Source organism: Delphinus delphis, chromosome 11 (genome assembly GCF_949987515.2).
Source record: "Delphinus delphis chromosome 11, mDelDel1.2, whole genome shotgun sequence".
Lineage (NCBI taxonomy): Eukaryota > Metazoa > Chordata > Mammalia > Artiodactyla > Delphinidae > Delphinus > Delphinus delphis.
In genome coordinates, this window is record NC_082693.1 from 94154468 (window position 1) to 94169461 (window position 14994).

A 14994-nucleotide genomic window follows, 5' to 3' on the forward strand; every position below is an offset into this window, starting at 1 on the left:
CAAATAAAGGGACAGGTGGCTGCAGCCTAACTTGCAGCCACCACCTATTCTCAGACGGAAGGTTAGTCAAACCTAAAAATGTGGGTCAATGACAACAGGCGGGGGGGGGGGTGGGGGGGGGGGGGGAGGCGGGAGGGGAGTTGTGGCGTCTCAAACGCTAACCTTGGGTCATCCCCAGTCTGGAGGAATCACTTAGAGGATGTGAGTCAGTTCTGGGGCTGTGCGGACAATAAAAATCAACTCCAAGATGGGGTAGGGGCAAGCGGAATGAGAATAGGTGGCAACCCCTAAGTGGACTCAGAGACCAAACCGATCCCAAGGCATCCCTTCAACTGGGGAGGACCAAACACTAGATGAAATGCAGGCTCGCGGGCTGTTCATGCCAGAGCAGAGCCACGCCTCCAATGCTAGCTTTGTAACCTGGCAGGCCTCCGAAGGTCGGTACAGGAATGTGCCATCTGCCTGGCCCAGTGCCCGAGTGTGTTCAGCACATATCTGAACGCCCTAGACAAGCTTTAGTCAGATGGCCCCATGGGAGTGGGCTTGCATATCCTGATCTATGCCTTAAAGTCTGGTTAGTCCCAGGATCCCGGGGTACCTTCTCCACCCACACACTCGCTAGGCTGTCATTTAATATCATCAAGGCCTCTCCCACCAAGGCATTTTCTTTATAACTAATCTTACAGGACTGCAGTTTCAGACAGTTCCCCCCACCTGCAAGCCTGAACAGGAAATGATTCAACTGCAGATATTATGACTGCAACTCTCTTTGGCAAGAGTGTTTAGTAACTGTGAGATTGCATGAACTTCAGCTGAACATTTTATTTGATACAGCTAATGATTTACTAGAGAAGGCTCCAGACTGATGGCTGTTCTCAGCGAAAAACAACCACTATACTACCCTCCTTCTAGAACGGATTGCTTCTTTTCTAACCCACAAACCCTGCAAGAAAATCTCCTAATGCATATTTCCAAAACCTGGTTTTCTACAATGAGTTAAAAAAACCCTCACAACAGTTGGCTCATTCTGAATATTTGAAGTTAGTATTAAGCAGGGTAGAAGATATACAAAAATAAATCCACTAGAAAGGAGACTAACAAAGAATTTACACTATACGTATATGTAGTTTATACACACACACACACACACACACACATACAGTTTATTTTAAGGCTGCATAACATCAAAGGCCAGGATATATTTTAACCAAACTACTGTGACTATAATCACTTCTCAGTGTGTGCAGCCTAGGTGGGAGTAATTGTATCAATATATCTCTCGGCAACCTTTAACAGAGTAAATTCTTTACCTAAAAGGTGAAAAATAAATGTCATAAATCAATCACTTGCTATGTACATGTCTTGGTAAAAGGTAGGAATTGAGAAGGAAAATAACCCAATATATTTATATAATACTTTACACAGCTACTTTCACACGTATGATCTTATGAGTTAGGACGGCAGACATTATACCCACTGTACAACAAGAGAAACTGGTATGCCAAGGTTAGAGCCACTTAGCCAAGCTCCCCACTGGCAAGATCAAACCAAGAACTTCAGGTTCTTGACTTATCAGCTCAGTATCCAGTCCTAGCTGCCTACCACAAAAAGGCTTCTGCCCTCAAGGAAGTAATCTCTGACACCTAATGCCTTGGCCAGTGTTTCTCAGATGTACTAAGTTTCTTCCCAGTAAGAATCTCACCAATCTCCTGGTCCAAAATCATATTCTGAATCGAATTCAAGACAAGTATGTGAAAAGGTTATTTATTAATATCACTGACAATTAAAAGATGTGAGTTTATTCTGAAGGCTATAATTATTAATATGAGATTGAATAAAACTGAATTAAGACAGAATGCTCAAAATATATCTGTCACTTTGGGACAAACACTGCATTTTGCTTATGGGCATGATACCGCCCTCTAGTGCACAGTAACCTCAATAGACTCAGCTAATGCATATTGACCACCTACTATGTATAAATGTACTTGGCTAGCATTTTGCAGGGAAAAAAAGAGAAAAGGTTAAGCCTATCACACACATACAACCATAAAAACTATAAAAGCCCCCCTCAAGGAATTTATAAATATAATGGAGAAGATAAGGAACGTAAAGCAAAGTCACTGTAATCAAAGACAGTATTATAACTGCTTTAAGAGTTTGCAGATAATAAATTATTCGAGTACAGAAAGGATTAGATAAGCTTCATTGGAGCAGCACCATATATGTCACCTTTGAAGGACTCCAAAAACTAAAGATGAATAGCATGAGCCAAGACCTGGCCTAGGAAATACTATAAGGATAAGAACGTAACCAATACACTCCAGTTTAGCTGGAGCATTAAAGGGAGTGGTGGAAGATAGCTGGAAAGGCTGGCTAAGGTCAGAATGTGAAGGGTCTAGAACTGTGCTATCCAGTATGGTAGCCACTTGCCACATATGCTATTTAAATTTAATTAAAATTAAATAAAATATAAAATTCATTTTCTCAGTCACTCTAGCTACATTTCAAGTCTCCATAGCTATGGGTGTCTAGTGGCTACCATAGTGGGCAAGACAGCTGTAGTACTGGGTAATACTGCACCAGATGGTTGTATTAAACCACAAAACATCAATTTCAAGGCTGATCAATCTTTCAAGCTCACTCCTCCCAAAAAATGGACATCTGATCCTTGCCAAAGTCTATTAATAAAGAAAACCACAGGTCCTAATGCCATAAAAGGTAAATTAAAAAGTCTGGTCTCTATCCTTCTAGGCATTTCCAACTGCCAACTAAAACAATAAGAAAAGTATTACACATGGCCTCCTATAAACAATTATCTCTAAAAACATGTGCCAGCTTTTAGAATCTTTTTTTTTTAATTAGGAAAAGGAAAAGACAATTAAAACCATGAAAGAAGAGAAAATATTATTAGGGATTTATCTATAATAATAAAACACAAGGGGCTTCCCTAGTGGCGCAGTGGTTGAGAGTCCACCTGCCAATGCAGGGGACACGGGTTCGTGCCCCGGTCCGGGAAGATCCCACATGCCGCGGAGCGGCTGGGCCCATGAGCCATGGCCGCTGAGCCTGCGCATCCTGAGCCTGTGCTCTGCAACGGGAGAGGCCACAACAGTGAGAGGCCCGCGTACCGAAAACAAACAAACAAAACAACAACAACAATAATAAAACACAAGACTAGGAAGTTATTTCCACTGAGCTTCTTTGCGTATTTAAAGGAAGAACTATCCTTCAGACACCTGCTTCACCTCAAAAGGAGTAACATCAGGCATCTTTTACATCTAATGCACAATCTATTTTGTGCAGTTTACAAAATAATTATTTTAAAAAAACAATGTGTATATATATTTGTAGAAAATATAACGTGAGTCCTCTCAAGATCCAGAAGACATACAGAATTCTAAGTACAAGGTTCTAAGCACAGTATAAAACCAGAAAAACATACAGTCGATTGTTTAGGACAGTTGTCTAAAATTACCATTGTGACCCTACTTATGACAAGAAGTCTGTATTTCTATTTCCTATACACTCCTGCCCTTAAAACAAAGATATTCTTAATGATCAGACTGGGAATCTAGAACACTATAGTCCTCTGGAATACAGAAAGTCAACGGTAGCAGCCCAAAGCCTTAAGTCCGGAGTCACATTGTCTCTCTGCCTCTCAAACAACCTTCCCTCTAATGTTGCCATGGTGCTTCTCTGACATTAGTCCAGAGCACTTCTAGATATTCAAAGAAAAATCAACTGCCTCTCAACCAGTTTTTTAAAGTAATCTCTTTGCCAACTGGGCACTGATAAACGCTCATCCCCTCTTCAATGAACTCATTCATTGCTGATTCCACATGCTCAAGTCATCCTGTCAAATGTCAGTAAAGTCCCAAAGAGATCTCAAAAATTCAAAAGAAATATCCAAGTTTTTAGAAAAGCAGCATTTATGTAACCGATAATAGAGATTGTATTTAAATTCTGATAATGGATAATAGAGGATTTCCAAGCTAGGAGGGGGAAAATGTTGATAATTCTTTTCCATTCACATTTGATAGAATTTGGATAAAGTCACTACCCTTTTTTCATAACCCATAACCCTTCTGAAAGAATTTTTTTCCAGCAGTTTCAGCAGTTTTTTCAGAACTTCCAGGGATGTTCACAAGGGAAAGCTCCTTTATGGACGTTCACCTAATAAACAGTTTCCTGCTATCTTCCATACACTTGGATGCAATTCTAATGTAATTCTGCAATTACTAAAAAGATCGGTAAGGCCAGCCCAAATTGTTCACCCTAACCAAAACTAACATGAAATACAAATAAAAAGCCTTCCAAGTGTTATTTTATTTTAAATTATGGTATCTTAATGTTACGAGATCTTAGAGGTTATCTATCTGCTTTCAGTACTTAACAAAAGAAACTGAAGTCATCAGCAATAGCTGCCTATTGATTTGTACAGTACCCATGGCCAGAGTATGTTTTATTGGTAAAACAGTGTTTCAACCCACATACAGGGGAAAAATCCCATCTTACCAAAGAAAAGATTTTTCTCCATTCTTCCATAATCTAGTTTTGATATATGAGCTCTGCATGGGTGGAAGAAAAGGAATAAGAAAGTGAAACATACTAAACACTGTCCCATCAGGTCATGAAATACAGGACCCTACAGGTCCTTGCTCAGCTATCTATCTGCTAAGTGCTCAATAAGCTTTAATAAAAACCATCCGAAGAAGAAATCATCCAAAGTCAAAGCTTGGATGGCTACAGAGAAACAGTGAGGGGATAAAAGACAGCAGTAGATAGAGGAGGAAACAAAAGCATGCAAATCCCACAGGGATAAATATGCCAACCTTCCCGTAAGCTGTGATAAGGGGCCAGGCACACTGCTGAGCAGCTGTCCTTTCCCGGCTTCAGGACAATCCATGAGAGTGGCAGAATCCTGCAGGTGGGCTGATAAATCCTGGTCTTCTCCTCCAGCCTGGGGGAGATGTGGGACTCCAAAGGCCAGTGCTGCAACAAACTCATCCTCCTCCCCTCACTCTTTAAAGAGGCCGTTTATTATTTGCAGAAGATTTGATTAGCACTGCTCTTTAAGTTAAAGTGGGCACTTCATTTCTGTAGCCCTAAGGGTTGCAAGAACAGCTAGATCCCAAGTTTACTTAGGGAGTGTGGCATTAAAAGCAGAAGGTCAGAATCAGTAAGTCTCCTGGAAAACATTTCTTCCTGTCAGCACTGGGCCTCGAAGCGGACACCTCCCTCCTCTACCCAAATGCCAAAAAGCAGGATTGGGAGGATTTCAATGCGCAGAGCTGCAAGAGAAGAGGGTTCCCTTAGAGAAAATGCTCATAGCAACCCACCAACCTCATTCACCCAAAATAGTAAACAGTTGGTTTCTCTGCTCAGAACCAAAAGGCTTCTGCCAGACAGGCAGCATCACATGACCAGGTTCCCTCTTCTCTCTACCTCCCTCCTTTCTTGTGCAAAGTCTGCACCGAAGTGGAACAAGGAGCTATAACACTACACTATTTTATTTCACTTGACATTTGTTTTTAAAATATTTATAGATGAAAGATATCAAATTGGGAGGAGGGGAAGATACTAAGAGAAAAACTCAGGCAGAATTTACTTTGAAACAAGCTATATCACAGCACTAAGAAGGGTAGCACAAACATAGTGGTTAATTAGCAAATGTGCCCAATGAATGAACAAATGAGTGAAGAGACAGATATTCCTTAGCAAAATATTTTGCTGATAAAATCTCTAAAAGAAGATATAGCTCAGTACATACTTGACTTGCTCATTTAGAAAGAAAATAAAGGCTCTTAAGAAGCTGGCTAGTGTCAGAGACAACGTATTGTGACAACAGTGGCAGCCCACCAAGAATCTGAGATTCATACTCTTATGTTGTCGGCCTCGACTTACCTTACCCTTTGATATTACTCCTCACATGTCAGAGTCACATCATGCGAACTGCTGAGTAGGCAATCAGGGCAACTATACTAACAGACTGAATTGAAAAGCCTACCCAGGTAATTATGCAAATAGCTGCCACCAGACACTCACTGGCATTTTCACTTAAAGCAGGTGGTGGTGAAAGGCTGGCAGCACAGCTGGTGCCAGATGCGCCACCATATTCTTCTCCCCACAAGGTTCCTAAGCACTTGAAAGCTGAGCAAGGGATACAGGGTAGAGGCAGAGAAGCAAAAACCTCCACGCTGAGCAATTTTTTCCAGTAGGAAAAGAGGTGAAGTATAAGAATCAACCGCTTCACCATCACCTGCATGGCCCCTACTCAAGGCGCCAATCCGGGGGCTCTGAGTAGAGTCACTTATCCTCATCCACCCTCTTGCATTGTAAGATGCTCAATAAATATTTATAAAATGGAAATGAAAGAAAAAGGGAAAGGAAAAAGAAAAAAACATATCAGAAATCCTTAATTTAAGCAACATCTTTTCCCAACAAGACTATGTGAAGAGAATTATTTGGCTAATATCAGAATACAAATACTACTGATAATTTGCTGGTGAGGATGCGGAGAAACTGGGACTTTCAGACATTACTGGGGAGAATGCAAAATGATAATGCTATTTTGGAAAACAGTCTGGAAATTTCTTATAAAGGTAAACTTACACTTATCATACAACCCAGTAATCCCATTCCTGAGTATTTAAACAAAGAGAAATGAAAACATATGACCACATAAAAAGCTGTATGTGAATATTCACAGCAGCTTTAATTGCCAAAAACTAGAAGAAAAACAAATGTCCTTCAACTCGTGGTACATCCATACAATGAAATATTACTCAGCAATTTAAAAAAACTCCGAACTACAACAATATGTACGAACCTGAAAAACACTATGCTAAGTAAAAGAAGACAAATACAAAAGGTTACACACTACATGATTACACATTTATATGAAATTCAAGAAAAAGCAAAACTATAAGGGCAGAAATAAGATCAGTGGTTGCCAGAAGATGGGAATAGGGAGGAAGACTGCCTACCAAGAGGTACAATGGAACTTTTTGATAGAAACTGTCTTTATCTCTTGGTTGTGGTGGTGGTTTACCTTTTACCAAAACTTATTGAACTGTACCCCTGAAAAGGGTGACCATTACTGTATATAAATTTATCTCAATTTTTTTTAAAGCAGATTATAAAATATTATGCATAGAGGCAGAATGGAATAGTAGTTAAGAATATAAGCTCTAGAGCTAGATTGCCTGGGTTTAAATCTTGGTCATCTTTACCACTTACTAGCTGTACGACCTTGAGATACGCAACATCTCTATGCCTTCATTTCCTCATCTGTAAAAGTGGGGATAACAAAGCTTTGGGGAGATTTGGGGATTTCTGATTCGGGTCATCAGATGTTGCAGAGGTGCAGAAAGACTTATCTGAAAATTCTGTGGAGAGTCATCCTGTGTAGCTGGTAGGAATATAAAATGGCAGAACCACTTTGGAAAACAGCCTGGTAGTTCCTCAAATGCTTACACAAAGACTTACCATATGACCCAGCAATTCCATTCCTAAGTATTCATCCTGTAGGGTTGCTGTAATAAATGAGGTAATACATGCAAAGCACTGAGGACAGTGCTTATTCTATAAGATTCAGTAAATGCAAGCTGTTGTCATCACACGATTATGTAACACGTAGATAAACGTGTGCACAGAGGAGAGTGGAAGGATGGTGGTAGGAATAGTATGCTTTTATTTTCTTTCTCCCTTCCGTTTATCTGTATCTTCTAAATTTTCTACATTAAACAACTACTGCCTTTATAATAAACAAAAAAAATTCTTGTTTCAAAAAACGAAAGAAAGGACACTGGGCTGGAATTCAGGAGCCCTGTTTTTCAGCTGCGCTGCTAATTACTTAGTTGTAGGACTGCAGGGCATCACCCTCATCTCTAAACAGAAGGGGCCAGAGCTGACAGGCTCCATCTCTAAAATGGAATGGTTCTCTAAGATGTATGGCGGGACTGGGCAAGCTATACCCTTTGTTTTATTTTTCGTTCCATATTTACTGTCTGCCTACCATGTGCCAGGCACCGTGACGCAGACAGATAAAACACTCAAGTCACTCCCTTCATGGAGCTTACAATACAGGCTGTTCAAAGAAATGGACAGACGTGTACCCAATTATACAATCGTCGGCATGACAAGTGCTCTGATGGGAACACAAAGAGGGGACCTAACAAGGTTCGAAGGAGTCAGAGAAGACACCTGAGCCAAGTCCTGAACAGTTTTTTTAAAAAGTCAACCAAAAAGATGGGGAAAGGAATTCCAACCAAAGGGAGAGAAATGTTAAAAAGCAAAAGGTGTGACAATAACAATTTCTTGGGCAACGGAGGAGAGAGAGGAAGAAAGAAAGGGCACTTTGACAGCAGTGTGAAATGAAGAGAACCAAGACCAGCCGTGGGAGACTAGTTAGGAAAGGGAAATGAGAGGTCAGGCTGTTTGCTGATAATCTCCAGAAATCATATCGAACTGTAAATGTTTTATTCTTTCTCAAACATCTATATATGAATAAACCTGATAAATATTAGTCTGAGATGTACTTTACTATATTTACAAATATAACATATACTTACAAAAATTTTACAAACAAAAATGTCAGTTCACTTCCATTTTCCATGGTTAATTGTACACACTTGTTCATTCAGTAAACATTTACTGAGTGTGCATTATGCACATGCTAGGTGCTGGGTAAGAAGGGAGACCCAGACAGTAAACAAATGAACCACCAAAGCAAGCAAGAGAACCAGATTGCTTTTTCTTCTGCCCGAGATCTACTACCCCTCTGAAGCAGGATAGAGGCAATGTGATAGCAGCTGAGAGCTCTGCACTTGGAACCAGGAAGACCTTTGTTCAAATTCTTGCTCTTACTACCCACCACCAGTCTGGCTTTGGGTAAGTCACTTAACCTCTCTGAGCTTTCATCCCACCTGAAAATGGTGGTAACATCACCAAATTCATATGGTTGTAGGGTGAATTTAATGAGACAATCAATAATCAATATGTCATATGTATAGAAAATGTTCAGCAAATGGTTCTTTTTAATATTGTTTAATTATAGTCTTCCACTTTTAGGGCAGCCCATGCTCTCCCATTAAACGGACAAAATTACTCAGAGTAGAAAACAGGGGGAGAAAGGTATAAAAAAGATCTGTTTAACATTACTAAATTCACATTTAGTGAATTCACAACTGTTTTCTTGTAAAGATGTCATGCTTGGAACTCACATTCCTTTAGGATTTCTCAAACTGTTAACATTTGCCTATGTTACAAGACCTAGTAAATTAAATAAAAACCATCACCCAAAAAAGGGAGCCAGTCACAATCTCTCCTGGGATTCCTTCGTTCGGACTCTGACTAACACTGAGTCATGCAAAGACCAGAAACAACGAAGAGCACTGATAAGCAGTCTGCACACAATTGGGGAGCAGAGTTGCCAGACGGCAGACTGACCGTTAACTGCAAGCAGAACTTTCTGAAACAGAAAAACAAGATGGAAGAAGAGTTTTCTAACTGGCTGTGCCTTTGAGTAATCAAGTCTTCAGGAGAACAAGGCACACCAATTAATATGTTTCTCAAGGAAAAAAAAAAAAAAGGCTGCTGCCTCCCTATAATCACATACTCTAAAATGTTTTAGCCACCTTTTTAAAATGTTTATTTTGGGGGACTTCCCTCGTGGTCCAGTGGTTGAGAATCCATCTTGCAGTGCAGGGGATGCCGGTTCGATCCCTGGACAGGCAACTAGGATCCCACATGCCGCAGGGCAACAAAGCCCGTATGCCGTAACTACTGAGCCCACACGCCACAACTAGAGGGCCCTCACACAGCAGCTAATGAGCCTGTCTGTGCACCACAACTAAAGAGAAGCCCGTGTACTGCAAAGAAGAGCCCACGCACCACAACGAAAGATCCCCAGTGCTGCAACTAAGACCTGATGCAGCCAAAAAAAAAAAAAAATTTATATATATATTTAAATAGAAATAAAAATAAATAAAATGTTTATTTTTTACAAACGACTTTGTACAACACAAAAAGAAACTGTCTTCCCTGGGACCCCAGACCTTAAAGACCAAAATGATTTTATTTAAACTTTCCTCCCTAAATTTCCTTTTGCAATGAAACCAGGCAGTGATACTTCAAACAGAATGATTTCAAGTACAGTCTACACATTTTTTTTTAATTTTTTTATTTATTTTTTGGCTGCGTTGGGTCTTCGTTGCTGTGCGCGGGCCTTCTCTAGTTGCGGTCAGCGGGGGTTACTCTTTGTTGTGGTGTGCAGGCTTCTTATTGCGGTGGCTTCTCTTGTTACAGAGCACGGGCTCTAGGTGCATGGGCTTCAGTAATTGCAGCACACAGGCTCAGTAGTTGTGGCTCACAGGCTCCAGAGCGCAGGCTCAGTAGTTGTGGCACACGGGCTTAGTTGCTCCGCGGCATGTGGGATCTTCCCAGACCAGGGCTCGAACCCGTGTCCCCTGCATTGGCAGGCAGATTCTTAACCACTGCACCACCAGGGAAGTCGCCTACACTTTTTTTTTTTAACTGAAGTAAAAGTCTACCCCTATAAACAGAAAGAGTACCACACTTTTACATATCTTTCTCTTATTAGTGGTTTATAACCTCCTTTATACAGACAGTCCTCTGTAGACAACTGTCATGCTTCCAGGGAACCCCAGGATCTTTTTGCCCACCTAATACCATAGAGGACACCTTTTTTGCTGCTACTCTCCTCCAGTCCCCTTCTTGTCATTAGTGTAGAGGGAAGCCAGCAGCTACAGAAGCTTCTGAACAACCGAGCATCCCTGCTATGCTACATTCTGCCTCAAGGTCTCTGGGCTGTGCTGTGTATTAGCAAGACAAGCCTAAAAAAGCCACAAAGCCAGGTTCTTCCCTTTAGGTACTGGAGCGCTGATCTAATGAGGCTAGAAATCCGTGCGCTCGTGCTTCCCCATAACTGCCTGTGCTAGCCCTATAACATACCACCGTCTGCACTTCTTCAGTGGTCCAGATGTCACCAGCCAAACAAGCCGCCCACATTATAAACTGGCAACACAATTATTAGTGCACAGTTCTAAGAAAAAAATAACAGATGACGTCAAACTACATTTCTGCTGGTTTTTTTTTTTTTTAATTTATTGGTTTATTTGGCTGCACCAGGTCTTAGTTGTGGCACGTGGGATCTTTAGTTGCAGCATGCGGGATCTTAGTTGCAGCATGCGGGCTCTTAGTTGCGGCATGTGGGATCTAGTTCCCTGACCAGGGATTGAACCTGGCCCCCTGCATTGGGAGTGTGGAGCCTTAGCCCCCGGACCACCAGGGAAGTCCCTCTGTTGGCTCTTTCTCATTACTTCATTGTCTTCAATTCTATCTTTCAAAATCAAAAGCTGCTAGAACTCCAGCAGAAAGCCATCTCCCCTCACTTTTCTCCACTGAAGCAAGAATACTGCATGTTAATTCTTCTGCAAATCCAGACATTTTTCCTAGAGGTCAGGATGCTCAGCAGCCACTCACTCACCAGGGTTACATGTTTTGTTTCACAGGCATCAATTCTGCAGTTCACATAGATACACACAAGTTCCAATCCAAGGACAGTACACACAGGGGAGCCATTTAACTCATGGTGTCTGTAATTTGGGAGTCTGAAAGCAGTTTTAGTCCTTTAAGATAGTGAGTTTATTTTTAGGCCATGCCATGTGGCATGAGGGATCTTAGTTCCCCCACCAGGGATCGAACCCGTGCCCCGTGCAATGGAAGCGTGGAGTCTTAACCATTGAACCGCTAGGGAAGTCCCTAAGATAGCGAGTTTACTGAGCTCCCTATACTCAGAGAGTCAATTCCAATTTGGAATGCTTCATAATTTTAAAGAGAGTAGAGTCCTTCATCAACCATCTTAACCTGAAACTCTGATACTATTCAACAACAACAAAATTTTATAAAGACTGTACTGCAAAGAAGGTACCAACATTTCCCAGGATACTTTAAAAAAATAAACTATCTAAGGCTGCATAGGCCCACTGAAAAGATTCAGTTAAATTTAGATGAAAATAATTTCATAACCTTAAATGTAAATGGTTGAGAAAGTTCAAAGCTGGATTGGGCCTTCTTTGTACAACTTTGTTATTTTAAGAAAACAAATACTATCTTGTTTTATAACTGAAAATTATATAAAATATATTTTATATAAATATATAAATTATATATTTTCAATTATTATAATTGAAAATTAATTTTAAAAATTCAAAATTACTACTTGTTTTGTAGTTAAAAAAAATTAACCTAGACTTCTCAAATTTCTTAGGTCTCAAATTCTCAGGTAATTTCAAGATAAATGCTGCATCTGGTCAGAATTCAGGCTACGGTTCTGAACATATCAACACATCAGCCTTTTTGTTAGGAAACAGTTGATTTGTTGTTGTTAAAAGAATGTTTTTGTTAAAGAGTGTTCTTAAATACTTTTAGGAGTGCTTCTCTTTTTTGGTTTGTGTACACAGGGACATACACTGTAACATTACTTATACTTTAAATTACTAATTTAGAAATAAAGTTTTTTTTAATTATACTTAAGAAAAGGAAACAGTAAGTTTTCTGATTAGTAAAACTACGTGAATGGTAAAGAATAATTAAAATCACCTCTAAACCTTATATTTTTATGAAAAGCAACAGAGAACCAAAAATTATTTTCTGAATCCAGATCGTATATTTAAACTTCATCCCCACAAATCCAAGCAATCAAAATGACAAGCAGAAGCACAGCACTTAACTGAGAGCCTAGAAAAGGATTTCATCAAACAGAATCCTCAATCTAGAATCTCAAGTTAAGATGTGTGACAAGGGACACTCCACTCTTAAAAATTATGAAACATTCCAAGTCAGAACTGACTCTGAGTATACTATCTTTTAGGAAACTCAGATCTGCCACCTGTTCACATCCATCATCTTAGAACTCTGGCTGAAAACTTACCTATTCCAAGAAATCTTCCCTAATTAACCTCTAAAAACTCTGGTCACTCCACCTGCTGTAACTTCAGTATAAAATTTCCTCTTATTTTGTAGTATAATGACCAAGTCTATCTTCAACTGAATGTTAAACTCTTTGAAGAAAAGGATAAGCATCTTGTTTCTTATTTTATTTTGCCATAAAATAAAATAAAACAGGGCTCTATCCAATGGATACTCAATAAACATTACCAAATACCCAGAGCATCTAGCCCACTATCTTTCAACCGTATGCTCACTAATTATTGAATCCTTAGTAATGTTATTTATCATCATTGCCAGATCCCAGACAAAGGAAAGGAGAAAAGGTCAAATTCAAATTAGCCCCTGGTACTGATAAGGTCTAGACTGTGGTGGTCTATATTTATGTTAAAACACAGGTTAAAAAATTATTCATGAGGGGCTTCCCTGGTGGCGCAGTAGTTGAGAGTCTGCCTGCCGATGCAGGGGACACGGGTCCGTGCCCTGGTCCGGGAAGATCCCACATGCCACGGAGTGGCTAGGCCCATGAGCCATGGCCGCTGAGCCTGCGCGTCCGGAGCCTGTGCTCCGCAACGGGAGAGGCCACAACAGTGAGAGGTCTGCATACCGCAAAAAAAAAAAAAAAATTATTCATGAGTCTTCAAGCTCTTTTATACTGTATCTAATCAAAAGATTGCATGCTTTTAATAGTCAGGTGCTTTGAATTTGAAGGTACAACCCTTAGCTCCAGCACTTACCAGATAGGTTCCAGTTTCTCTCAAAGCAAAAGTTTACTTAACTTGAAGGACTGGGGTTGGTGTTAAATGAAATAACTATTTAAAGTGCCTACTACAAGGGAGGAAGTCAATATATGTTAGCTATCATTACTGTCAAAGTGATTAATTATAAGCTAAGAAAAACTATTCATAATATAAATTTTACTATATTATATTATGGTATCAATTTCCTGATAAAATATGGTATATAAAATATAATGCCTTCTTGAATGTGATCTGTTTACCACTGTACTAAACTTCCCTAGAAAAATGATCTCTGTTGCAAGGTAATTTGCCAGGGATCTGGGGAAGAAGGTTTTGCATACATGCAAAGACATATTTCCTAGAAAAAGTCAGTGTTACGCAACATTTTCACATTAACAGATCTTAGAATTCAAACGCCCAACTTTTTACTGTTACCGAACTATCGTCGTCATCCCCTGATCCCTTACAATCCATGTCTCACTGGCATTTCAAAATGTGGCTGCAGTGTCCAAACAGGTTGGGCTTTCATATGGCTTATTCAGCAAACCTGTTAAGAATCCTAATTAAAGTCCTGATTGGAGAGAGATTAAAGTAACAACAAACTATCATGTCATAGCCATTAGACGAATCAAAAATTTTAAGAGTTTATAACACCTATATCTAGCAGAGAGGTGGGGAAAATGGTACATTCATACATGGCTAGTGGAATGTGAAGCATTACAGTCTGTTAAAAAGCAATTTGGCTACTGCATTTATGGAACTTAAAAATACATATCTCCTTAACTCATCAGTCGCACTCCTAAGAAGAGACACCATAGAAATACAAACATAAAACATACATAAAAAGGATGTTTATTGCAGCATGTTTCATAATGGCAAAAAGAGAAAGAAGCAAAATGAATATAATATCTTCCGATACAGGAAATGTCTGAATACATTATAGCACATACAGGCCATGAAACAGCATGTAGCCATTGAAAAGAATTAATCTGATCTATGTCAGATGATGTGCTAGGATTCCATTAAGTATCGTTGAGTGAGAAAAGCAAAAGGTAAAAAAAAAATGCATATGACACAATCCCACTTAAAAATAAGTCAATAGAAAAAAGGAAAAAAACTGTGTGTGTTTGTGTGCATATGGATCTGTATAGGACTGTGTGAGTGCAGAGAAAAATATAGAAGGATATACATCAGGCTGTTTACATGGTTTGGGGGTAAAGACACACCAATGTGGGGGGAATGAGGAAAAAGAAGAGGAGAGAAAGCTTAGCAAAAAAGC

At 39.8% G+C, this 14994-nt stretch overlaps 1 protein-coding gene across 3 annotated transcripts in view; it reads right to left on the reverse strand.

Moving 5' to 3' along the window:
* MRTFA (myocardin related transcription factor A) overlaps positions 1-14994 on the reverse strand; it is a 199854-nt gene that overhangs the window by 56157 nt on the left and 128703 nt on the right. The window contains exon 1 of one of the 3 annotated variants that reach the window (XM_069541212.1): positions 4836-4862. The exons of the other annotated variants lie outside the window; for them this stretch is intronic. The gene's annotated coding sequence lies outside the window, so the exon portion shown is untranslated. Of the gene's footprint in view, positions 1-4835; positions 4863-14994 lie in introns of those variants that run through there. 3 annotated transcript variants of the gene reach the window in all.